The sequence below is a fragment of the Macaca mulatta genome, chromosome 7 (genome assembly GCF_049350105.2).
Source record: "Macaca mulatta isolate MMU2019108-1 chromosome 7, T2T-MMU8v2.0, whole genome shotgun sequence".
NCBI lineage: Eukaryota > Metazoa > Chordata > Mammalia > Primates > Cercopithecidae > Macaca > Macaca mulatta.
Genome location: NC_133412.1, coordinates 126,836,877 through 126,862,372, shown reverse-complemented (window position 1 = coordinate 126,862,372; position 25,496 = coordinate 126,836,877). Strand labels below are relative to the sequence as shown.

Below are 25,496 nucleotides of genomic sequence, written 5' to 3'. Positions count from 1 at the left end.
GGTGAAGAAGGTCAAAGGGGAAATAAATGCCTGCAAAAATAGGAAAATCTGAGGGGTAGCCTGGCTTTATAACAACCCAGTCTCTTGGGAACTAATCCATTCCTGTGAGAAATAATCCATTTGCTCAAGAGCAAAAACTCACTCCACTGGGAGAACAGAACTCAGCCATTCATTAGGAATCCTGCCTGCATGACCCAAACACCTCCCACTACATCCAGACCTCCCAACTCCATCCAATCAGGGATCAAATTCCCACGTGAGTTTTGGTGAGGACAAACAAACCATATCCAAACCATAGCAGGGATTAATGTTTTCTGGTTTGGATTAACTAATAATTATTTTTTCTGTTTCAATTTTATGAAGTTTGTCAGAATTATGTTTCTTTTTGCCAGTAGAAATATTTTAATAAAATTATAAAGACAACATTATAAATTATATTTTTATTTGTTTAAAATGTATTTATTTTTAACAAAATTTTACATGTTATAGTGTACAACATGTTGTTTTGAAATATGTATACATTGTGAAGTGGTTAAATAAAGCTAATTAACATATGCATTCCCTCACATACTTATCGTTTTTGAGGGTGAGGATACTTAAAATCTATTCTCTCAGCAATTTTCAAGTATACAATACATTGTTATTAACTATGGTCCTCATGTTGTACAAGAGATTTCTTGAACTTATTTCTCCTCTTTGGCTGAAATTTTACATTCTTTCACCAACATTCCACCAACACCCTTGCCCTCTCCTCACCAGTCCCTGGTAACGACCATTCTAAGTCTGCTTCTTTGAGTTTCACTTTTTTAGATTTGACATATAATGCAGGATTTGCCTTTCGGTGCCTGGCTTATTTCACTTAACATAATGCCCTTCAGGCTCATTCAAATTGTCACAAATAATGAGATACCCTTCTTTCTTTGAGGCTGACTAATATTCCATAGCGCATATATACCACATTTTCTTTATCCATTCATCCACTGACAGGCACTTAGGTTGATTCCATATGTTGACTATTGTGAATAGTGCTGCAATAACCATCGGGAATGCAGATATCTCTTTGATATACTGATTTCATTTCCTCTGGAAATATATCCACTTGTGAGATTGCTGGATCAATCCACAAATGGGTATTCTATTTTTAACTTTTTAAGGAACTTCCATACTATTTTCTATAATGTCTATACTAATTTACTTTCCTACCAACAGTGTACAAGGGTTTCCTTTTCTCAACGTCTTCACCAACACTTTTTAACTTTCGTCTTTTTGATAATATCCATTCTAACTGGTGTGGGATGACATCTCATTGTGGTTTTAATTTGCATTTCCCTGGTGATTAGTAGTTTGCATTTTTTTCTTATACCTGGTGGTTATTTGTATGTCTTCTTTCAAGAAATATCTATTCAGATCCTTTGCCCGTTTTTAAAACCTGGGTTACTTGGTTTTGTTTGTTTTTGTTTTGCGATTGAGTTGTTTGACTTCCTTGTATATTTTGGCTTTTAACTCCTTATCAGATGTATGGTTTGCAAATATTTTCTCCTTTTCTGTAAGTTATCTCTTCACTCTGTTGATTGTTTCCTTTGCTGAGCAGGTTTTTCATTTGCTATATAATCCCATTTGTCTATTTTCACTTTCATTGTCTGCACTTTTGAGGTCATATTTTAAAAAATAATTGCCCAGGCCAATGTTGTAGACCTTTCTCCTATGTTTCCTTCTAGCAGTTGTATAGTTTTAAGTTTACGTCATTAATCCATTTGGAGTTGGTTTTTGTATGTAGGGTGAAATAGGAGTCCAGTTTCATTCTTCTGCATGTGGATATCCAATTTTCCTAACACCATTTATTGAAGAGATTGCCCTCCCCATTGTGAGTTCCTGGCATCTCTGTCAAATCTCAGTTGATCATAAATAAGTGGATTTATTTCTGGGCTCTCTATTGTATTCTGTTGGTCTGTGTGTCTGTTTTTATGACAGTACCATATAATTTTGATTACATTAGGTTTACAGTATAGTTTGAGAAGTCAGACAGTATGATGCCTCTGGCTTTGTTCTTTTTGCTCAAGATTGCTTTGGCTATTCGGGGTGTTTTGTGGTTCCCTATGAATGTTAAGATTTTTTTATTTCTGTGAATTATGTTATTGAAATTTTGGTAGGTATTGAATTGAGTCTGTAGATGGCTTTGAATAGCATAGACATTTTAATAATATTAATCTTTTTAATTCATAGGCTATCTTTCCATTTATTCCCATTATTTGTGTGTTCTTCAATTTCTTTCATCAATGTTTTATAGTTTTCAATGTATAGATTTTTCACCTCCTTGGTAAAATTTATTCTTAAGCATTTTTTGTAGCTTTTGTAAATAGGATTTAAAACAATTTTTTTTTCAGATAGTTGTCAGTATATAGATATGCTCCTGATTTCTGTATATTAATTCTGTATCCTGTGACTTTGCTCAATTTGTTTATTAGTGCTAACAGCATTTTGGTGGAGTCCTTAGAATTTTCTCTATATAAGGTCACATCATCAGCAAATTAAACTGTTGTCTGACAGGTAGCTATAAAGTGATGGGTTGAAATGTTAGCATTTAGCTAGTCAGCATTAGCTAGTGCTCTAAAGTCTAACTCTGGTGTGTAAAAATCAGTTATGGAGTCAACATACAATTTTTAAAGTGCTGATTTTGCTAAAGTATAACATTGCCAAACTTGAGGAATGTCTGTATGTTTGGGAAACCCATCTCTTGCACTTTTATCTACTTTTAAAAATCAAAGTTCATTCACAAAAGAAAATAATAAAGTTACCTCTAGGCAGCATAACTAGAGAAATTCCATTTCACAACAAAATTCTGCTATATAAATAGTAAAATTAAGGTTCCTAACCTGTAATGATGCCTTTATTTTCTATTGTGGATTAGCAATGTGGTGTTCTTATTAATGAAGTCTTTAGTTAGCAGATTTAATTACTATATATGCTACACACCTTACCAATTTTTACCTTACTTTTTATGTTTTGAGTTCAACAAATATTGAGCTCTTACTTCTCCAGGCACTGCATAAATAGCTAATGAGACTATAACAAACAATATCTTGGCCTTTCCCTCAAGGAGCTCCCCTAGGTTACCAATTTCAAAGCTTTTTAATACCACAAATATGCTCAATAGAAAGATCATATTGAATCAAGTCAGTCTATGATGATTGGGAAGATATTTCCAAATCTTGTAGTATTCAAGGTCAAATTATGAGTACCAGTTATGGTATAATCAAAGCCTTGACATTTTAGTTAATAGATATATATTGAGTAGGCTGAAATTAAGAATATACTGCTTTTTGCACACTAATTTTGTAACTGAGACTCTCAGAGCACTACGAAACACTTGAAGACAATGACTTTCACGAGCTACTTCAGAAAAAGAAAGATACCCTTCTCCTTTTATAAACAGTGTTTGTTATCATTAAATCAATAGAATTTATTGAATGCTTACTGTACAAAGATACCTGCCCACTTTAAGTGACCCCCTTGATTCCACAAAAGTGAGCATATTTATTTGTTTTATATTTGTTTGTATCGGGATACACTGTTCCTTATGTTAGGGAAGCTACTCTAAGAATAACAACACAGTCCGGGCATGGTGGCTCACACCTGTAATCCCAGCATTTTGGGATGCTGAGGTGGGTGGATCACGAGGTCAGGAGTTCAACACCAGCCTAACCAACATGGTGAAACCCTGTCTCTACTAAAAATACAAAAATTAGCCGGGCATAGTGGCACAAGCCTGTGATCCCAGCTACTCAGGAGGCTGAGGCAGAAGAATCGCTTGAACCTGGGAGGTGGAGGTTGCAGTGAGCCGAGATCGGTCACTACATTCCAGCCTGGGCAACAGAGTGAGACTCCATCTCAGGGGAAAAAAAAAAAAGAATAACAACAGTAAAAATCTTTGTTTCCTTTTTTTTTTTTTTTTTTAATGAATACATTGTTTCATTTAGATTCAGCTCTTCCTTTGAGAAATGCCTCTTTTACTAGCAACAGAATAGTGCAGAGAAGTAACGTAGAATCAGTAGGACTCAGAGGACTGAGATTCTCTCAAGAGACACTGTGGATATGAGAAGTGACTCTAGCAACAAAGGAAAACCAACAGTGATTGGAAGGGAAATGAGATTGTTTATCTGGTAGACAGTGAATTCCTTCCCCTTGGCAATATGAGTGTGCTGGGCGGGGGCACTCGCCTGGAAGAATAACTGCTTCTTAATCTTCCAGCTTCCCAAGGTGAGGACTTGAAAAGGTGGTAGCCTCAGCCACCAAAGGCGGGACCAGAACTGGTAGAAAGATGATGGTTAAGATGAAGAGTTGAAATGTAACTGAAGTTCCAACAGTAGATAGATATTTTTGTTGACTTAAACTAACACTTTCCCCCCTCAAAACATTGAATTTGATCATATTTAAATGTTGTAGGATAAAGAAAAGTTCTTTTAATGTAACACTGTAGGTTAATTAAACTTTTAATACAACTTTATGAAAAGAATACTTGCCCCATTTCCTGATACTCTCAGGAGTGCTGGCGAAAGGGCAGAGAGACAAGCCCCCAGCAGCCTCCCATGAGCCGCACTGATCACATTTCACTAAAAAGTATTTAGTACTAATTTTGAATTTCCTACAGATCACTAATAAGTATTTACTAATTACTAATTGACTGTACTTTTTTTTTTTTTTTGAGACAGAGTTTTGTTTTTGTCGCCCAGGCTGGGGTGCAATGGCGTGATCTTGGCTCACTGAAACCTCCGCCTCCTAGGTTCAAGTGATTCTCCTGCCTTAGCCTCCCAAGTTGCTGAGATTACAGGCATGCACTACCAGGCCTGGCTAATTTTGGACTATACATTATTAATATGTATTTGTTAATTACTAATTTACTGCATGTTGCTAGTTAGGTTTGCATCTATTGCTAAGATGTCACCTGAGTCCCAATATTCCTTGGAGATTTAGGTAAACTTGAATTAAACTGCTAATTTCAAGGCCTGTGAAAGTCTACGATACCAATGCCTTATAACCCAGAAGATATCAATAAATTTCTAATACTTTACTTTTTCATGATCCTCTCTTTGTACTTCTATACCTGGGTCCATAAAGTGCACAATCATGTGCAGAGATTTAAAACTTGTGCAATTTTTGTAGACTTGACTAAAAAAAAAAAAGCTATCTTTAGAAATGTTTTTGTAATTATTAAGAGAATAAGTGTGAGTCCATAATAATGTATATCTAAAGTTTTAGCTGGGCGTGGTGGCTCATGCCTATAATCCTAGGACTTTGGGATTGCGAGGAGGAAGGATTGTGTGAGCCCAGGAGCTCAAGACCAACCCAGGCAACGTGGCACGACCCCATCTCTACACAAAATTAAAAAATTAGCTGGGTGTGGTGGCACATGTCTGTGGTTTCAGCTACTCAGGAGGCTGAGGCGGGAGGATTGCTTCAGCCTGGGAGGTTGAGGCTTCAGTGAGCTATAATCACACCACTGTACTCCAGCCTGGGTGACAGATCGAGACACCAACTGTAAAAAATAAAATAAAATAAAAAAGTTTTACAATGAACCAGGGGCTAAAAAAGGTTTAGTTTGTAAGATGTCTACGGGAAGTAATGATAAATGGGAAGAGAATTTTAGCACAGCCATAGTGTAGAAGAACAAGAAATTATAAACCTTTATTCAAGGTCTTAGCTGGATATGTGCTTGATAGCTTAATGGCAGTACATCAGACTGGCCAGGCAGACCCATCTACAGAAATTTAAGGAAATCCAAAAAATATCTCAGATAAATATATATCTAAGAAGAAAGTCCTGTAGTTAAAAATTATCTTTATTAATTTGTGCCCACAAGAAACTTGAGAAGGAAGACATGAAACAAAGAAGAAACAATCCAAATAGGATATAATTTACAAGTTCATTGTATAGGATCACACAAAATCCAACCCTTTTTTTTTTTTTTTTTTTTTTGGAGACGGAGGCTCACTCTGTTGCCCAGGCTGGAGTGCAGTGGCATGATCTTGGCTCACTACAACCTCTGCCTCCCAGGTTCAAGCGATTCTAGTGCCTCAGCCTCCCAAGTAGCTGGGATTACAGGTGCCCGCCACCATGCCTGACTAATTTTTGTATTTTTAGTAGAGATGGGGTTTAGCCATGTTGGCCAGACTGGTCTTGAACTCCTGACCTCAGGTGATCTGCCCACCTCGGCCTCACAAAGTGCTGGGATTACAGGCGTGAGACACTGCACCTGGCCATCCCAACACGTTTTATAATCCATTGGAGATAATGGTATAGGAAATGGAGGACCCAATAAGCAGATACTTTGTCAGAGATTATATCAGAAGGCAGAAGGAACAGTAACTTTTTGGAAAATAATCAAAAATGAATAAATTTCAGGATTCTGAGCAAAGGAAGGGTAAAAGGAAATCAGTGAAATCATAGGTCATTTCATATATTTGAAATCATATTCTTTGCTTATTATTTAATTGATTTCAGATTTCCTATTAAAGGCCTTTCTTGAAGAAACTTGCTTTCCCAGGCATGTGAAGAAATAAGCAATATAGTGGATGTTTTGAGGTCCTGCAATGGGAAGACAGGCTGAGAATTTTTTAATTTTGGAGGTCAACTTATGTATTATGTATATTTAAATCTAAATACAGTGAAGGTAACAAGTCTCAAGTGATAGCCTGATTTATACATTTATCCTTCAGGTTGAAGAACTTTTTTATTTATTGTAAAGCAGATCTGTTGGGAATGAATTCCAACTTTTGTTTTTAATTTGCCTTCATTTTTGAAAGATATTTTCTCTGGATATTGAACTGTAGGTTGGAAGCTTTTTCCCCTTAGCTCTTTAAATATGTCATTTCATTGTTCTCTGCAACTCTAGTTTTTGTTGAGAAGTCATTTTTAATTCTTATTGTTGTCCCTCTGAACGTAATGGGTCTCTTTCCTCCAACTGCTTTTAAGACTTTTTTTTTTTTTTTTGAGATGGAGTCTTGCTTTGTCGCCCAAGGCTGGTATGCAGTGGCGGAATCTCAGCTCACTGACACCTCCACCTCCCGGGTTCAAGCAATTCTCCTGTCTTAGCCTCCTGAGTAGCTGAGATTACAGGCGTGCAACACCATGCCCGGCTAATTTTTGTATTTTTAGTAGAGATGCGGTTTCACCGTGTTGGCCAGGCTGGTCTCGAATTCCTGATCTCAAGTGATCCACCCGCCTTGGCCTCCCAAAGTGCTGGGATTACAGCTGTGAGCCAGCATGCCTGTCCTTAACATTTTGTCAATATCTTTTGTTCTCAACAGTTTGACTCTCATGTGTCTAGTGTGATTTTTTTTTTTCTTTTTTTTTGTATTTACCTACTTGGGGTTCTCTGAGCTTCTTGAAGCTATAGGTTGATTGTTGGTCATTATCTCTTCAAATAATGCATCTGCCCTGTTCTCTTTCTCCTATCCTTCTGAAATTCATATTATATATATATATCCAAATCTTAGTGGATGAGCTGTCAAGACACAGCAAAAGAGGGTCAATAAGAAAACATTTGACTAAAGGTCAGAGAGAAAAAGAATACAAAATAATGGAAAAGAGGTTAAGAGACATGTAGAAATAGTAAGTCAAACATATATATGTTAAAATTATGTATATATAAGAAGAAATAAAAATTATATAAATATATAAAAATGGTATATGTAAAAATTATATACAGAGTTGATTCTCATTACTCGATGCTATAAGAATTTATGGAATTTATTATTTGGTTCCATAAAGTCACCATGAACCCCAAATTAATGAATACTAAATTGTCGTCCTTAGGGAAAATACAAGATTAGGTTATTTAATTTACATTATTGATTCATTAACATTGAACTCATGGCCAACAGTATTATAACTCACACCTGAATAAAGCTTTAAAACATCTATTTCCTCTGTAAGGCACATGACAGCCTTCTTGCTCTTAGGAACACTAGGACCATTTTAAATAGCAAAATCATCAACAAAAAGCACAAAAATATAAAAAACGTGGCACTCAGTAGTGAAAAGGACAGTCTGTTTAGTAGTGTTATACATATACATAGTGTTCACATCATGACAATTGAAACAAGAAGGCAGACTTTGCCTTGTTTGACCTCGGCTGGGAACATGCATGTTGTGTGACTCAAATTTTTTGCCCTCTGTGCATCCACATGTCCCAAAACACTTCAAAAGCCCTGGGAGCTTTGGTTTTGGCATTACTAATAAATTTTAGTGGGTAGAATTCTCAAATAAGGAACTGAGAATTGTAAGTCAACTTATATCCATATAAATATATTTATAATTTTTATAATATGTTAGCATAAGTAGTACACTGTTATATGTTTTAAAGTAGATGTATGTTTTAAAACAGAAATTAAATTATATATTTTTACGTCTGTCTATAGATGTATATATATTTTTTCCAAATTATCTATTTCTTTTAGCTGTTACAGTGGGACTAGTGTTCTGTGCTTCCTATTCCATTAGAAACAGGAGTGCTTAATCAACATTTAAAAATAGTTACTAAAATTTCTGATAGCATTATTTTCTACTAAAAACATCTATTACTAGAGTCCTAGGAACTTGCCGAAAGACTCAGGTTTGGCCAGATGCAGATAACAATTTCTGAAACTTTTGAATTTTTTTTTTCTAATTATTAGTATCACCTTCCTTTCTAGTTTTATTCTGACCCAGTTACATTTTGTCTTTTTACCGGTCCACTTTAAGCAAGGCTGGTAAAATCCCCATATCTGCTGGTGAGTTGAGACAGTTATTGAAATGGACGATTTCAGCTTGAGTTTTCCTGTAACTTGAAAGGAAATCTCATGGTGATGGCACAAGAGTTTCCTATAAAATACTGATTTCTAAACAGATTATAAATCAATCCTGGTTGAGAGCGCACCTCCCCCGATGGAAGCAGGGTATATGTCCCCACATCTGGTTCACAGAAGAGACAGAAAAGCGAAGTCCTGGGCAGGTAGGAGATGCACTGAGGAAGGAACGACCTGGGAGGATGGAGGAGTGTGGAAGGAGGACGGGGGAGAGAAAATAGCAAAGGAGCTGGAGAAAACCGTTCCACCATTCTCTGAATTAGTCTCCATCTTAACTCTACCTTCTTCCTATTTCCCCAGATCTCTGTAGATTTATTTATATTTTTTAATTTTTTTTTTTTTTTTTTTGAGACAGAGTTTCACTCTTGTTGCCCAGTCTGGAGTGCAATGGCGTGATCTCGGCTCACCGCAACCTCCACCTCCCAGGCTCGAGTGTTTCTCCTGACTCAGCCTCCTGAGTAGCTGAGATTACAGGCATGTGCTACCACGCCCAGCTAAATTTCTACTTTCAGTAGAGACAGGGTTTCTCCATGTTGGCCAGGCTGGTCTCGAACTCCCGACCTCAGGTGATCCGCCCACCTCGGCCTCCCAGAGTGCTGGGATTACACGCACCAGCCACTGCACCTGGTGGATCTCTGTAGATTTTTAGAGAAACATGGAAATGGAGGTAAAGCTAAGGGAAAATACAGACTCCACTGCAAGAGTTGCAGGGAAAGTGAGTAAGAAAAACGCTTGGAGAAGGCACCAGAAGTAGCTCTTGAGAACAGAGCTGAACGAGCATCCCCAAGCAGAAGGCATCTCAAAGAAGAAGGGTTCATTACAGGGATCACTGCCGGAGATCTTGAAGGTCCAAGGACGGAGAGAGGTTTTGTTCAGTTTTATTTTTTCCCTTCCCTAGTGACATTATGAGTGGCCCTGGGAGATGCCTCTCCCAGAGATGGAGGCCTATAGAACGCAGTCATTACATGCAAGCTCTAGTAGTAATGCTTTCTGAGCCAGTTTCCTGTTAGCAAATCTCCTTTATTCAATGCTGTGTTAATCTGTAAAGGTTTGGATCACCCAACGCGCCTTGTTTTTTCTTTTCCCAGTTCAGGATTGCTAAGTAGGGACTTACACAAGTAAACAGATAACCAAACTCCCCCCGTCTATGTTAAGTTACCCAGGGGCAGGCTCATGCCTGTAATCCCAGCACTTTGGGAGGCCAAGGCCAGCAGATCACTTGAGACCAGGAGTTTGAGACCAGTCTGGCCAACGTGGTGAAACCTCGTCTCTACTGAAAATACAAAAAACTTCCTGTGCATGGTGGCACACGTTTGTAATCCCAGCTACTCAGGATGCTGAGGCACAAGAAGCACTTGAACCTGGGAGGTGGAGGTTGCAGTGAGCCAAGATAGCACCACTGCACTCCAGCCTGAGTGACAGAGTGACATTCTGTCTCAAAAAAGAAAAAAAAAAAGTTTCTCAGGGTGCTTTGACCAGATGTCTCTTTCCACCGTGAAAAAGGTATCTGCTGTCCCACTAGAACTCCAATCTAAATTGTAAGTGTCCTCATGAGACAGAACAGGCAGGAGAGGAGAATCATTTCGATATGATGAAATGGCTATGATTCTACAACTGGAGGACAAATCTTCCCTCAATCAGATGAAAAAACAATAACATCTATCATAATACATGTAATCTGTTTACAAACCCTGTAAATGAGCGTGTGTGTGTGTGTGTGTGTGTGTGTGTGTGTGTATGATTTGTGAGGACAGCAGCATACAGTGCCTGTTTAGACATGCCTTGAGCCCTAGAACCATCAAGCAGGCCACCCTCGGGAAGAAAATAAAGTTCCACAGATAGGCCTTAAAGGGTGCTGTTATTTTGTACTTTTTGGGAGTTGGTGAGATGAAAATTCTACAATATCACTTAGAAATATTGTGGCACTTATGAAAACAGTGAGTTTATCATATCATATCCCAGGCAGTGGGGATAAAAAATATTCGGTTTGCCAAAAGAAATGAAAGCAGGTGTCAATACAAAAACTTGTACATGAGTGTTTGAAACAGCATTGTTCATAACAGCCAAAAAGTGGAAACAGCCCAAATGCCCATTGACTGATGAGTACAGAAAGATGTGGTATATATACATATAATGGAATATTATTCAGCAATAAAAAGGAATGGAGTAGTTATTCATGCTGTCAAATAGATGAACTTTGAAAGAAGAATTAAGTGAAAGAAGCCAGTCACAAAAGGCCATACTGTATGATTCTATTTACACAAAACATCTAGAATAGGCACACCTATAGGTACAGGAAATAGATCAGTGGCAGTCAGGGGCTGGGGTAAGGTGGAGAGGAAATGGGGAGTGGCTGCTAATAGATACAGGCATACTTTGAAGACATTGTGGGTTTGGTTCCAGACCACAGCAATAAAGCAAATATCACAATAAAGCAAGTCCCACAAGTTTTTTGGTTCCCCGTTTATGCACTGGGAAAGTTATGTTTAGGCCAGGTGTGGTGGCTCACGCCTATAATACTAGCACTCTGGGAGGCTGAGCTGGGTGGATCGCCTGAGGTCAGGAGCTCGAGACCAGCCTGGCCAACATGCTGAAACCCCGTCTCTACTAAAAAATACAAAAAAATTAGCCAGGTGTGGTGGCAGGCACCTGTAAACCCAGCTACTCTGGAGGCTGAGACAGGACAGTCACCTGAACCCGCTAGGTGGAGGTTGCAGTGAGCTGAGATCACACCACTGCACTTCAGTCTGAGTGACAGCACAAGACTCCATCTCAAAAAAAAAAAAAACCAACAAAAAAAGTTATGTTTATACTGTGGAGTAGTCTATTAAATGTATTATGTCTAAGAAAGCAATGTACATGCCTTAATTAAAATATGCTTTATTGCTAAAAATTCTAAGCATTTTTGAGCCTTCAGGGACTGATAATCTTTTTGCTGGTGGAGGGTCTTGCCTGATGTTTATGGCTGCTTACTGATCAATGTGGTGGCTGCTGAAGGTTGGGGTGGCTGTGGTAATTTCTTAAAATAAGAAAACAGTGAAGTTTGTTGGGTCAATATACTCTTCCTTTCACAAAAGATACCTCTATAACATGCACTGCTGTTTGAAAGCATTTTATCCACACTAGAACTTTTTCCAAAATTAAAGTCAATTCTCTCAAACCCTGCTGCTGCTTTATCAACTAAGTTGATGTAATGTTCTAAATCCTTTGTTGTCATTTCAACAATGTTCACAGCATCTCCACTAGGAGTTGATTCCATCTCAAACTACTTTCTTTGCTCATCTGTAAGAAGCAACTCTTCATCCATTAAAGTTTTATCATGAGATTGCAGCAATTCAGTCCCACCTCCAGGCTCCACTTCTCATTCTAGTTGACTTGTTACTCCCACATCTACAGATACTTCTTCCACTGAAGTCTTGAAGCCCCTCAAAGTCATCCATGAGGGTTGGAATCAGCTTCTTCCAAACTCCTGTTAATGTTGATATTTTGACCTTCTCCTATGAATCACAAATGTTCTCAATGGCATCTGGAATGAGAATTCTTTCCAGATGGTTTTCAATTGACTTTGCACAGATCCATCAGAGGAATTGTTATCTATGGAAGCCATAGCCTTACAAAATGTATTCCTTAATAATAAGACTTGAAAGTCAAAATTACCCCTTGATTTATGAACTGCAGAATGGGTGTTGGGTTAGCAGGCATGAAAACAACATTAATATTTTTGTACATCTCCATCAGAGCTCTTGGATGATCAGGAACATTGTCAATGAGTGGTAATATTTTGAAAGGAATTTTTTTTTTTTCCTGAGCAGTAGGTCTTAAGAGTGGGCTTAAAATATTCATCAAACCATGCTGTAAACAGATGTGCTGTCATCCAGGCTTTGCTGTTTCATTTATACAATACAGGTAGAATGGTTAGCATAATTCTCAAGGGCCCCAGGATTTTCAGAATGGTAAATGAGCATTAGTTTCAACTTAAAGTCACCCACTGCATTAGCCTCTAACAAGAGAGTTAACCAGTTCTTTTGAAGCTTTGAAGGCAAGCACTGACCTCTCTAATTAGAAAAGTCCTAGATGTCATTTTTCTCCAAAGCACGGTTTTATCCACATTCAAAATATGTTGTTTAGTGTAGCCACCTTCATCAATGATCTTAGCTTGATCTTCTGGATAATTTGCTACAGCTTCTACATCAGCACTTGCTGCTTCACCTTGCACTTTTATGTTATGGAGATGGCTTCTTAAACTTTGTGAACCTCTGCTAGCTTGCAGCTATTCTTCTGTAGCTTCCTCACTTCTCTCAGCCTTCAGGGAACTTAGGAGCTTTGGCCTTGCTCTCAATTAGGCTTTGGCTTAAGGGAATGTTGGGATTGGTTTGATCTTTTATCCAGACTACTCAAACTTCCTTTATTTTAGCAATAATGCTATTTGACTTTCTTATTGTTCATGTGTTCACTAGAATAGCACTTTTCATTTCCTTCAAGAATTTTTCCTTTGCATTCATAACTTGGCTAACTGGCTCAAGATTTCTAGCTTTTGGCTATCTCAGCTTTCAGCATTATACATGACTTCCTCACTAAGCTTAATCATTTCTAGCTTTCGATTTCAAGTGTCAGACTTGTGACTCTTCCTTTTGCTTGAATACATAAAGGCCTTTGTAGAGTTATTAAATTGGCGTAATTGCGATATTGTTGTCTCTCAAAGAATAGGAGGCGCAAGAAGAGGGAGAGAGAGATGGAGGAAGAGCCAGTTGATGAAACAGTCAGAACGCAGACAACATTTATCAATTAAGTTTTCCATCTTATATGGGCACAGTTCGTGGTGCCCCAAAACAATTACAACAGTAACATCAAAGATCACTGATCGCAACACCGTAACATATAATAATAATGAAAATGTTAGAAATATTGCAAGAATTGCCAAAATGTGACAGAGACACAAAGTGAGCACATACTGTTAGCAAAATGGCACTGAAAGACTTGCTGACACAGGGTTGCCACAAACCTTCAATTTGTGAAAAACACAGTATCTGTGAAACACAGTAAAGCAAAGCACAATAAAATGAGGTATGCCTGTACAGGATTTTTTTTGGAAGTAATTTTCCAAAATTGATTATGGTGATACTAACACAATTCTGTGAATATACTAAAAATCATTTAATTACATCATTTTCCTTGGCAACTATGTGGGGGGTGTGTGTGTGTGTATATATATATATATATATAAAAGCCATTACAAAATATCCCATATGCCCAAGAGGGAATAATGGCAAGGCATGGAATCTGGGAATCTTGAACTTAGAAAAGACCTTAGAGCCCATCTCCTCTGACCTCCCACACATCTGAGTGTTCCTAAAGAAAATCAGAGGCCCGTGTGGACTGACTGATGCTACAAATTTTAATATTTTCCCTTTCGGTCCTTGATGCTATCTATCAATTATTTTACCTTTCTTTCACATTGCCCACAATTATGGTAACTCTTTAGGACAGTCTCCATGAGACCCCTATACAACTTCATTCCTCTTATGCTGATCAGTTATTCACTGAGAAATATGTTGTCACCAGCCATATTTATCTTACTGACCAGCCCTTACTGTCTTCACATTGCTATGCATTTCCTCTCATCTCCATGAGAGAAGCCCTTCTGTTCAAGATCAAAGGCACTCTGTTTCTTGGCCTCCCATCTTCTTGATCTCCTGCCACTTCCCCTCTCTTCCCTTTCCCACTGCCTTATGCTCAAGATCTTTCAAACCAGTTGGGTCCCTGATAAGCCATGCTGTTTCCACCCCCATGTCTTTTGCAACCCCCAACCCCTGCCCCACTTATCCTGAGTGTTCTCCTTATTGACCGGCATTAATTGAATAATAGGGTTCACAAAAAACTCCTACATACCTTCAAATCTGCTCAACATTACCTTCTCCCTAAAATCCTCTCTAGTTCCATTCTCAGCCTCCTCCTACCCCTAGCAGACCATCAGCTTTTCTCTCTCTACTAGTTAAAATTTGGCCCATGTTCCTTTGCACATGTTACTCCAAATTGCATATGTTATACCAAATTGCCATTATCAGTTTGTTTACATGTCAGTCTCTTGAAACCCTGAGCTCTTAGAGGGAGGAAGTGTTGCTCTTTGCTCTCAGTGTCTCTTAAAATATAAGACTGGTGCACACCAGATGCTTGTTGGAACAGTCACAGGAATCTCATTATATCACCCTAATTGATGGTTATCTAGTCCTAACCTGAATGTTTTCAGTAACAGAGCACTCACTTCTTTTTGAGACACCCCATTTCAAGTTTGGAACATTGTAATTATTGGGAAAGTCCTCCTTATTGAGCCCAAATTATTGAGTCCAAAATATTGAGCCCAAATATTGAGCCCAAATATTCTTTCCTTTAATGTTCACGCATTGATCCTGGCTCCACTTTGTCAAATGTATAAATCGAACTGTTCCCTCTTGAGCACGATAGCTCTATCAAATGGTTGCTGATCACATTGATGTAACTTTGACCTCCTTTCTCCTCTTCTGATCACACACAGAGTAAGAGCATTTTGTCTCACTCGGCTAAATATTCTCACTTCTTTAAGGCATTCTTGTTTAAATGGAATCTGGATTTCCCATGGTCCTACTTGACCTCTGTGGATGCTTTCTAGTTGGTCAATGTAATCATCCAGTGGCTCACAGCACTGGTCCTGGCCCCTGGATGTGATCTGGAAAGAGAGAAGAGAGCAAGACTGGAGGTTCACTGGATCAGGAATGATGCTCGTGTTCATGCAGCCTAGAGTTTTTGTGAACCATGTCACACCATCGTAGTGGACTAAAACTTGCAGGATTTTTCAGATGACTTGAGACATGTTCAATCTCCCCCTCCAATGTAAGCTTTATTGTTCAAGAATTTACCTGGAGTATTCAAATAGTCAAGTGAAACCAACAATACTATAATGACCTAAAGGTTGGAAAGTTGGAAAGGAATGGCCTGGAGAAGACAAAGGCCAAAGAAGAAAGAGAACAGGAATGGGGATGCTGATGTGTTTTGCAGCTACTTTATCATTTCTCTGAAGCTTCATGGTGCAGTATATTTCCATATGGACAGGGATCATGGCTACTGACGCATCAGGGTAGCCCTGCAACTACAACAGTTCCTGGCACATAAGAAGCACTTAGAAAGCATTTGTGAGCAAGTGGGCACAATCCATGGACTGTTTTCTGTGCAGGTCACAGGAACATTGAAACCTGGCATTGCATTTCTTGCAAGGGGGAAGGAGCATCTATCTGTGAGTATGTGATATGCTAGGTGTGTGTGGACTCAGAAGCAGAGGTGTTTGGTTATAGCAATAATTTTCATAGGATTCTCTGAGGACAGGTTCTTAGGGAGGGCAGCAGAGGTTGCAACTGAGTGGGGTCTCAGGTCCCTGTCCCACCACAAACCTAGAATAGCTTGACTTTTAGCTGTTTTGTATATTGAGTTTCCACACACATTTTCTTTTGAAGACATGGCTCCTTGGCTAAAAATCATGTTACTATTACCAGGTTTTGATGTTGTTTGCAGCTACTTTATCATTTCAGGAGGAGATTATGATTTAGGTTAAAATGACAGTGAAGAACTACAATGTCCATCTCTCCCCTGTCTGAGCTGGTAGGTATCTGGCTGCTGCCTATACACTCTAGAGATGGGGAACCTCATGCTATACCAGACAGCCTGCTGGGCCAGGTCTCCTGCGAAGAGAACCAAAATGGGCACACTCTGCTTGTCACAAAGCAAAGCAACCTTCTTCTGAGCTCCATTAGAAGATTTCTGAGCAGACACAGACCAGGCCAGACCCTCTTGTGGAAAGTTCTCTCTCCTCAGGCTCAGGAAATGCTCACTCCCCCACAGATATTTCCAGATGACTCCCTGTCCTCACTCTGCTTTGTCCATATTAGCTGGCTTTCATGCCTAAATCTTGGCCTTCCCAAAGCCACTTTATTATTACCTGCATCGAGAGTGGGAAATTGGTTTAAAACGCAGAAATTGTTGTGCACCCATAACTTTAACCAGGTGAAAAAACACGGGAGTGAAGTAGGGGAACCAGAGACATGAGCTACTTCTGCAAGACTTGCCATAAAGAGAGTGAAGAAAAGCACCCAACCCCATGCCAGGAAAAAAAATAAAAAAGAATAGGTGTAGCTCTTGAGAACAGAGCTGAAGGAAGATCTATTATATCAACACCATCTTACTCTATATAATCATTAGAGGCTGCATGTCTCCTAATATTCATCCTGGCTAGAGAAGATAGAGGATGGAAACCAAAGAGCTCTCCTGGTCTCCCAATGGGTAGATTCAGCTTCACTTTCAGTGTCTCTCTCTCTATCTCTCTCCTTCTTTTTTTTTTTTTTTTTTGAGACAGGGTCTCACTCTTGTCACCCAGGCCAGAGTGCCATGGTGCAATCACGCTCACTGCAGCCTCAACCTCCTGGTCTCAATCTATCCTCCCACCTCAGCCTCCTGAGTGGCTGGGACTACAGACATGTGCCACCACACCTGGCTAATTTTTTGTATGTTTTGTAGAGACAGGGTCTTGCCACGTTGTCCAGGCTGGTCTTGAACTCATGGGCTCAAGTGATCCACCCACTTCGGCCTCCTGAAGTGCTGGGATTACAGGCGTGAGCCACTACACCCAGTCCCAGTGTCTCTCTTAAAGAAGAGAGAGAAAAAAAATGTGTCTTCCAGATGTATCAGAACCCCTTTATTTAGGAAAAGTCTTAAATTCTTGACTTTCAGATCTCCCCAAAGGATCATGAGCTTGAGAGAACACATTTTTAAAGGTACTAATTCATGCCTTGAGCTCTTCTCCACAGTGTGAGTCTATGACAGGTAACGTTTTGCTCCAAGTCAAAGTTACACCAACTGAAATGAAACGTTGAGCACATCTCAGGCCCAAACGATGTCTCAGGCCCAAAACACGAGCTTCAAATGGCACCAGGGTAAATACTGAATGTTTTCATAATCTTTGTCCAAAATAAACATTTGAAAAATCCCAGAGGTTTTAGTTTCCTGAAGTAAAGAAAAATCATATTTCCAGCTGTCATTGGAAAATATCATGAAAAAATCCCACGTTTTTATCTTCCCAAATATTTTTACAATTACTAAATACTTAAAGGACTATTTTCATTTGTTTCTGTGTTGGTGAGCTGTTCATACAGAAAGCACTTACGTCAGGAGTCCTAAGGTATTGAAACAGATCACATAAAACTACAAGAGAGGCTTCCTCCTTTACTCTCCTTTTTAAGTGAAGTAAGAGTCTGACATAATTGTCCACGTGCTCAGTAAATGTGCCAAAGTGCAATCTTTTGTCTTTACTATTGAGAATGTTTTTATAAACACGTAGTGATCAGTATATTCTGACTTTCAGAAATATTAACTACAAAATTGGCAGCAAGCTTCAACAGTTGCAAAAATCCATATGTTCATTAAATTATTTTATTTGTGGGATTTTTTTGTTGGCTATTTTTTGTTGTTGTTACTGCTTGCAGTTTTTGAAGGCAGTTTTTGTATCTTTCCTTCTCAAGGTCTTTGGGGTCCTTTAGAATTTTAATGGAAATATGGTAATCCATTTTCTTTCCTAAAATTCATTTTTGTAAGTCAAGATTTTAGAACTTCCCTGAGGTTTGTAAGAGCTGTAGGAGTTGAGATTTAAAACTTTTTTCATCATTCAGCAGTTTTGCTCAATTTGTAAAACACACAAGAACCGTGGTACATTATTGTTCTTTAATGACTAGAATGATAAGTCTATTTTAGTAGATACAACACAGATAATCTTTCAGGATTTGGCATTATGAAGTCATAGGACTGGAAGAGACCTGGTAAGATTATCTGGTTCCAATATTTGTCTTCAGGTCCTTTAGGACCACCCCAGAGAAATAAAATTTTGTTCTATTTTTAAAGCTGTCCACTAGAGATGTTTTTCTTCCTTGACAACGATTTATCATGTAGCAATCTTTATTTCCCTTTTATAGATAAAGATATGTATTTTTTCTCAGATTCCTTCCCACTCATTCGATAATTTCAAAAACACCACTGCTGATCATTTGGTGCTACCATTTCTATTTTATGGAGAAAGACATTGAGCCATAGGAGTTAAGTGGCTGGCCCCAAGCCTCATTAGAGATGTGAGTCATATTTGGGAGTGAGAACACAGAGCCACAGCCTTCATTCCTGAGCTGTTTCCTCAACTCTACATTTTTCTTTAACAAATCAAAAAGCAAAAGCAAAAACAATCACATCTGAGCGACCAAACAATGGTAATCAGATGTGCACAAGCCAATGGCTACTGTGGAAAGAGTTCAGCCACCTACAGAGCAACGTCCATCTGTGCTTGTGCAGATACCAAGCTTTCACTTGGCTCATTTCCTAATCTCACTACAAGACGATAGAAAGGCAATTGTCAAGAAAAACGACGCGCTTTGCATTGCTGTAACTCCAAACATGAACAAGTGAGATTGAGCTACTACAAAAAAGCAAATTCCTCAGTTGATTTGCAACAAGCAGTTCACATGAAACTGGCTGACTCTATCACTATTGTTCTCATATCGGTACCACTGGACAGCTTTAATTAATATCAGAAACAGCACAGGAAACATCCTTTAATTATTCCTGTTATGTTTAGAGAAAATGTAGCTTACTAAAAACAAAGTAAACTAGAAGCCTTTGAACTTGAGTGTTATCTGTGTCCTTTGGCTTGCGAGGGTTTTGTGTTATCGGACATGATAATTTGTTTTCAGTGATACCCCTGATGAAATTAATTGAGTTTTAGACTAGCATACATTTCCTTTTGCTGATACTTTCACTCTTGGCAGGGTCTTATCTGAGCAGTTAGTCCTGTTCTCGTCTGGTTCTGTCTGCTGAGATTCAATAGCTGCAGGACTGTTGTTGTTTTAAACAAAGATGTTTACTTTTGTTATTAATGTAATATTCAATTCACTTCCCCTTTTTATCTTCCCATAACGCAGAGACCTACTCCCTTTTTTTGATGGAGATGACGGTTTTGGACTTTACTGCTAAGTTTCCTTAGAAACACCCCACCAGACTTTTCCAAATATATCATCATCAGAAGGGGGAAAGCCATTTCAGACACTCCTATCTGTACACTTGGCTTGAATTCAATTGCTATCTAACTGCTAGGTCCTAAACATTTCCTTTTATTTTTATTCCAACTGTGTTCTTTATTTCAAACATTAAAGTGCTATAATGCTTAGTGGGAAAAAATTTAAAATTTCGACTATGATCTCCTCATCCACATGTTGACTTCACCTAGTTTTAGATCATGCTGTGCACTGAATATTGTTTTTGAAGTTTTTTTGCTCATATATTACTATAAATAAGATAGATTGATTTTATACTAAAGAAAGAATACTATGTTTAGTATTCTGCAATTAGCTTTTATGTATATTAATTTGTCTTGGACATCTCCCTAAGTATGTTTTAAAAATTTAATTAGTGCCTTATTGATAGAGATTAAGTTCTTCCCTGTGTCTTTGCTATTATAAGACAATATGAGTTTATTTAAGCATGAGAAATAGAGTGTAAATCTATCTTTAATATTTCAAAATAGTATATTATTGAATAATTAATTTTTCCATCATGATTTGAATGGGACTCTTTATGATTTAATAAATGATATATATTTCTCCTAAGAAACTATTGTTTGAATCACCAACCACTGTTTACTGTTAAGCTGGGTGGCCCTCAAGCAATACATGAACTACTCCCTAACATTTGTTCAATCAGACAACAAATGTTTACGTCTTCCTACCTGCCAAACACGGTGTTGGTTTCTGGGTATGCAGTGAAGAGAGATGTAGCCATGGCTCCCACCTTCGTGGTAATGAGCCAGTCAATGCTGAGCACAGTATAAAGAAATTACAAAAATAGCAATATCTCCATTCTCTTCTTCTTTTCATTGGTAGGATCGGGTCTACTTTGGGACTCTATCAGACAATCTGTCTATCTGGTGTCAATAATACAATATTATAGTTACTTTCACTTTTTATTATGTTTTATATACGATGGAGCTAAAGATAAGATTCTTCCTGCTTTCTTTTTTTTCTTCAGGAAAATCCTGACTATTCTTACACAATTATACATCTGATAAAGGACTCAAAAAATTTTGATAAAACAAATAATTTTATCAAAAAGTGGGCTAAGGACATTAATAGACAATTCCCAAAAGAAGATTTACAAATGGCCAACAAACATATGAAAAAAAATGCTCAACTTCACTAATGATCAGGGAAATGCAAATCAAAATGACAATGCAATGCTACCTTACTCCTACAAGAATGGCTATAATCAAAAAATCTAAAAATATTAGATGTCGGTGTGGATGCAGTGAAAAGGGAACACTTCTACACTGCTGGTGGGAAAGTAAACTAGTACAACCACTATGGAAAACAGTGTAGAGATTCCTTAAAGAACTAAATGTAGAACTACCACTTGATCCAGCAATCCCACTACTGGGTATCTACCCAGAGGAAAAAAAGTCATTATATGAAAAAGATACTTACATATGCATGTTAATAGCAGCATAATTCACATTATAAAAATATGGAACCAGCCCAAATGCCCATCAATCAATGAGTAGATAAAGAAACCGTGATAGATGTATACAATGGAATATTACTCAGCCATGAAAAGGAATGAATTAATAGCATTTGCAGCAACCTTGATGGAACTGGAGAATATTAGTCTAAGTGAAGTAACTCAGGAATGGAAAACCAAACATCGTATGTTCTCAATCATAAGTGGGAGCCAAGCTATGAGGGTGCAAAAGCATAAGAATGATACAATGAACTTCGGGGACTCAGGCGGAAGGGTTGGGGGGATAAAAGACTACAAATTGGGTTCAGTGTATGTGCTCACTTGATGTGTGCACCAAAATCTCACAAATCACCACTAAAGAACTTACTAATGTAACCAAATACCACTTGTTCCCCAAAAAACCTATGGAAATAAAAACAATTTTAATCACATATTTATAATTTCAAATAAATTTTAGTGACATTTTGTTGAATCTTGAACCAATTAAAACCTGCTTGAATTTTGTTGGGGACTACATTGAATGTATTCAATAAATTAAGGAGAATAGACTTCATATGCTTTACAACATCATGTTAAGACAGTGTTTCAGTTAGGGCCTTTTTGGGTGCAAATATCCAAAACTCTCATCCAAATTGATCTGAGCGAAAATAGAATGTGGCTCCTGTAACTGAAATATCATAAGATTGATGCAGTTTGATTTAGGGTCTCAAGTGACAATGAGATCCAGATATTTTTCATAATTTAGCTTAAGGTACCTCAATTGTGGCTTCAATCATTCATTCATTCAGAAAATATTTATCAGGTACCTACTATGTGCCAGGAACTACTCTTTTAGTGCTATAAATACAGTTGCCAACAAGACAACTAAAGTACCTGGCTTCATGAGAATTACATTCTAATGGTTCTAGTTTAGGTTTGAGGCAACAGCAACATGGCATACTATATTGCTCAGCCTATAGCTTCCTAGGTTCAAGTCCTGTGGAAAACAAAAGATCCTATACCCTGAAGACTTGGAACATCATCCTGGGCCTGAATTAACTCATGTAGTCAGAAGTTGAAAATATCATTATGCTTTTGGCTTACTCACCTACCTGTGGGATTGAGTGTATCAGCCCTAACCAAAGTGTGTGGCCTGAAAAGAGGATAGGTACAGTTCAAGGAAATTTGGATTGCTGTTGACAAAAGAAAGGAGAAAGAAAGCTGCATCCCGAACCCCACAAATATCTATTATATGGAATGTTTCTTCCAGTTTTTTTTAAAATTCAGGAGTGAGAATTAAATTTCATTAAATGCCATGTAGTAGGCTTCTATTGAGAAATTACATCATCTTTCTCTTTTAACTAGTTAATATGGTGAATTATATTGAAAGATATTTCATTATTAAACTTTTCTTCCATTCTTGTAATATACTTGCTTAGTCATGGTATAATTATATTTAAAATGCATTGCTAGATTTCACTTGGTAGTATTTTGTTCAGGATTTTTGCTTTGATATTAATGAGATTTTTGTGGGGGAAGTTGACAAGGTATTGATTTTAACATTATATAGGCTTTATAAAAAGAATTTATAAGGGTTTTTCCTTGACTACTATATTAAGCTATTATTGTGTTGCTATATATTAGACTGAGTAATTTCTAAAGAAAAGAGGTTTAATTGGCTCATGGCTCTTCAGGCTGTACAGGAAGCTTGGTGCTGGCACCCGCTCTGCTTCTAGAGAGGCTTCAAGAAGCTTAAAATCACGGTGGAAGGTGACGGGAGAGCAGGCATGTCACATGGCAAAAGCAGGAGTGACTGAGAGTGAAAGAGAGTGGGAGGGGAGTTGCCAAATGCTTCTAAATGACCAGATTTTGTGTGAACTCAGTGAGAGCTCACTCATCACCAAGGGGATAACCCAAGCCATTCATGAGGGATCCACCCCAATGATCCAAACACCTCCCACCAGGTCCCACCTCCAACACTGGGGATTACATTTCAACATAAGATTTGGGCAGGAACAAATATCTCAAGTATATCAACTACATTTTGTAAATGTTTAGTAGCACCAGACTTTTCAGTTCTAGAAAGCTTGGGAAAACATTGCTGGTACAATTGTAACAGGAATATGTTTTTTTTAGTGCCCAGAAACTTTTGAGCAACAACTTACTGGTTTGCTATTTCTCACATTGTGAGTTATTCATGCTCAAAGTAGAGCTCCTGTATTTTCCAGGTTCCCGTTCAAATGGGAAGCAGACATATAACCTAGATTTCATCCATCAAGACTAATGCAAGAATTGGAGGCAGGAGTGAGCACCATGAGGCAGAAGTCCACGACCAGGAGTTTGAATGCCAGGCGGGCTTGTTGGCAGAAGCACCTGGAGTCTTCACAGGAAACTGTGGCAAACCACAGGCAGCAGAGGCAGTCCCAATTGCATTGTTCCTGTCTGTGTAACATCCTAGCTTGGTTCTCCAGCCCTCCTGGAGTTCCTATGTGTTGCCCAATGTTTTCTACAAATCTCTTTATGCTTCAATTAGCCAGGGTAAGTTCTGTTTACATCGAATTGGTAAGTGTTAGGGGAAGTAATTGCAAGCAACAAATCATCAAGGAAATAAGAATCTAGGATTGGTTACCTGAGCCAGTCAAAAAATAAAGTAACTAAATAAACAAATAAATTTAGGAGTCCCCAAATTCCCCAGTAACCATCACCCAGGCCACAGAATAGAACATTACCAGTACCCAGAAGCACTTATCTCTGGGCTGTCTATCTCTTCCCAAGAGGTACTCTCCTGACTTCTGATACCAAAGATAGGTTTGTCTTTTAAACTTTATATAAAGGAACTCATGCATTATGTATACTCTATTGTGATTAGCTTCTTTTTCTCAATATCACGTTGACCAACATTGTATATGGCCATATTAATTGCCGTTGCTGTATAGTAGTCCTTTGTATGACCACATCACAGTATTTTCCTAGTCATTATACCATTGATGGACATTTAGGCTGTTTTTACTGCTTGACTATTATGAATAATGCTGAAATGTACTTTTTTGTAGATGCCTTTTGGTGCATATTTGTGTTTATTTCTTCTGGATATATGTATATGTAGAAGTGAAATTTCTAGGGCATAGAATATATTTATATTCAGCATTAGGAGGTAATACCAGAGTTTTCTGAGGTGATCATACCAAGTTACACTTTTCCCATCAGTGTATGAAAATCCTAGTTGTGCTGTATCCTTGTTGACTCCTATCAAGCCACAGTCTTCTGAGCTTGTGTCTTTCTTTCAAAATTCTAGTCATTCTGATGGGTATGTAGTGATAGCTCACCATAGTTTCAATTTGCATTTCTCTGATGTCTAATGAGGTAGAGCATCTTTCCATTCAGTGGTCTGATATTTGTAAATTCTCTTTTCTGAAGTGACCAAGTTTCTTGATCATTTCACTCCCTGGTTATCTGTCTTTTTCTTACTGACTAGTAAGACACAAACTCTTTCTTGGTTATATTTGGTGCAAATATCTTCTTTCACTCTGAGGATTTCCTTTACACTCTCCTAATGGTGTTTTTTTGATGAATAGGGTTTCTTAATTTTAACATAATCCAATTTGCAGTTGAGTTTTAAGGAAGTGAGGACCTGGTTCGCATGACAGGATGGGACGCTGATGACCCATGGCAAGCAGGGGCGAAGTGGCCTTTAAATTTCAGCTGCAGCTGCATGGAAAGAAGTACAAAGTCTGAGCAAAGTGAGTGGCTTCTGACAACAAAATTTCTGAAGATACTGAGGAACACAAGGGCTTTGGGGTGGAATGGCTGCTTCTAATCATGTCAGAGAGCTTACAATAAAGCAATGGTGAGCTCAAGGTTTTAAATCTTCCGGTAAAATCTCTGTCAAAAAGTCAGGAGCCTTTTATACTTTCCTAAGATAATACATTTTCTCTTGTATCCACAAGTCTGTTCTGGCCATAAACCAAACAACATTTGATTGTATAGATTGTATAGATCGATGAATTATACTGCAGACTGAATTTAAAGAATTTATATAAATTTATGAATTCACAACCAAAGAAAATTATGGAATTGATTGGGAAACAGACCCTGAGCATTGAA

The 25,496-nt window shown here is 38.1% G+C and overlaps 1 long non-coding RNA gene across 2 annotated transcripts in view; it reads left to right on the top strand.

Moving 5' to 3' along the window:
• The window catches only part of LOC144329745 (uncharacterized), an 85,743-nt gene that overhangs the window by 38,908 nt on the left and 21,339 nt on the right, over positions 1 to 25,496 (top strand). Inside the window, exons 2-3 of one of the 2 annotated variants that reach the window (XR_013395384.1) lie at positions 23,621 to 23,930; positions 25,001 to 25,132. This is a non-coding gene — a long non-coding RNA (uncharacterized LOC144329745). The remainder of the gene's footprint in view (positions 1 to 23,620; positions 23,931 to 25,000; positions 25,133 to 25,496) is intronic. The other variant, XR_013395385.1, reaches the window with a different exon arrangement.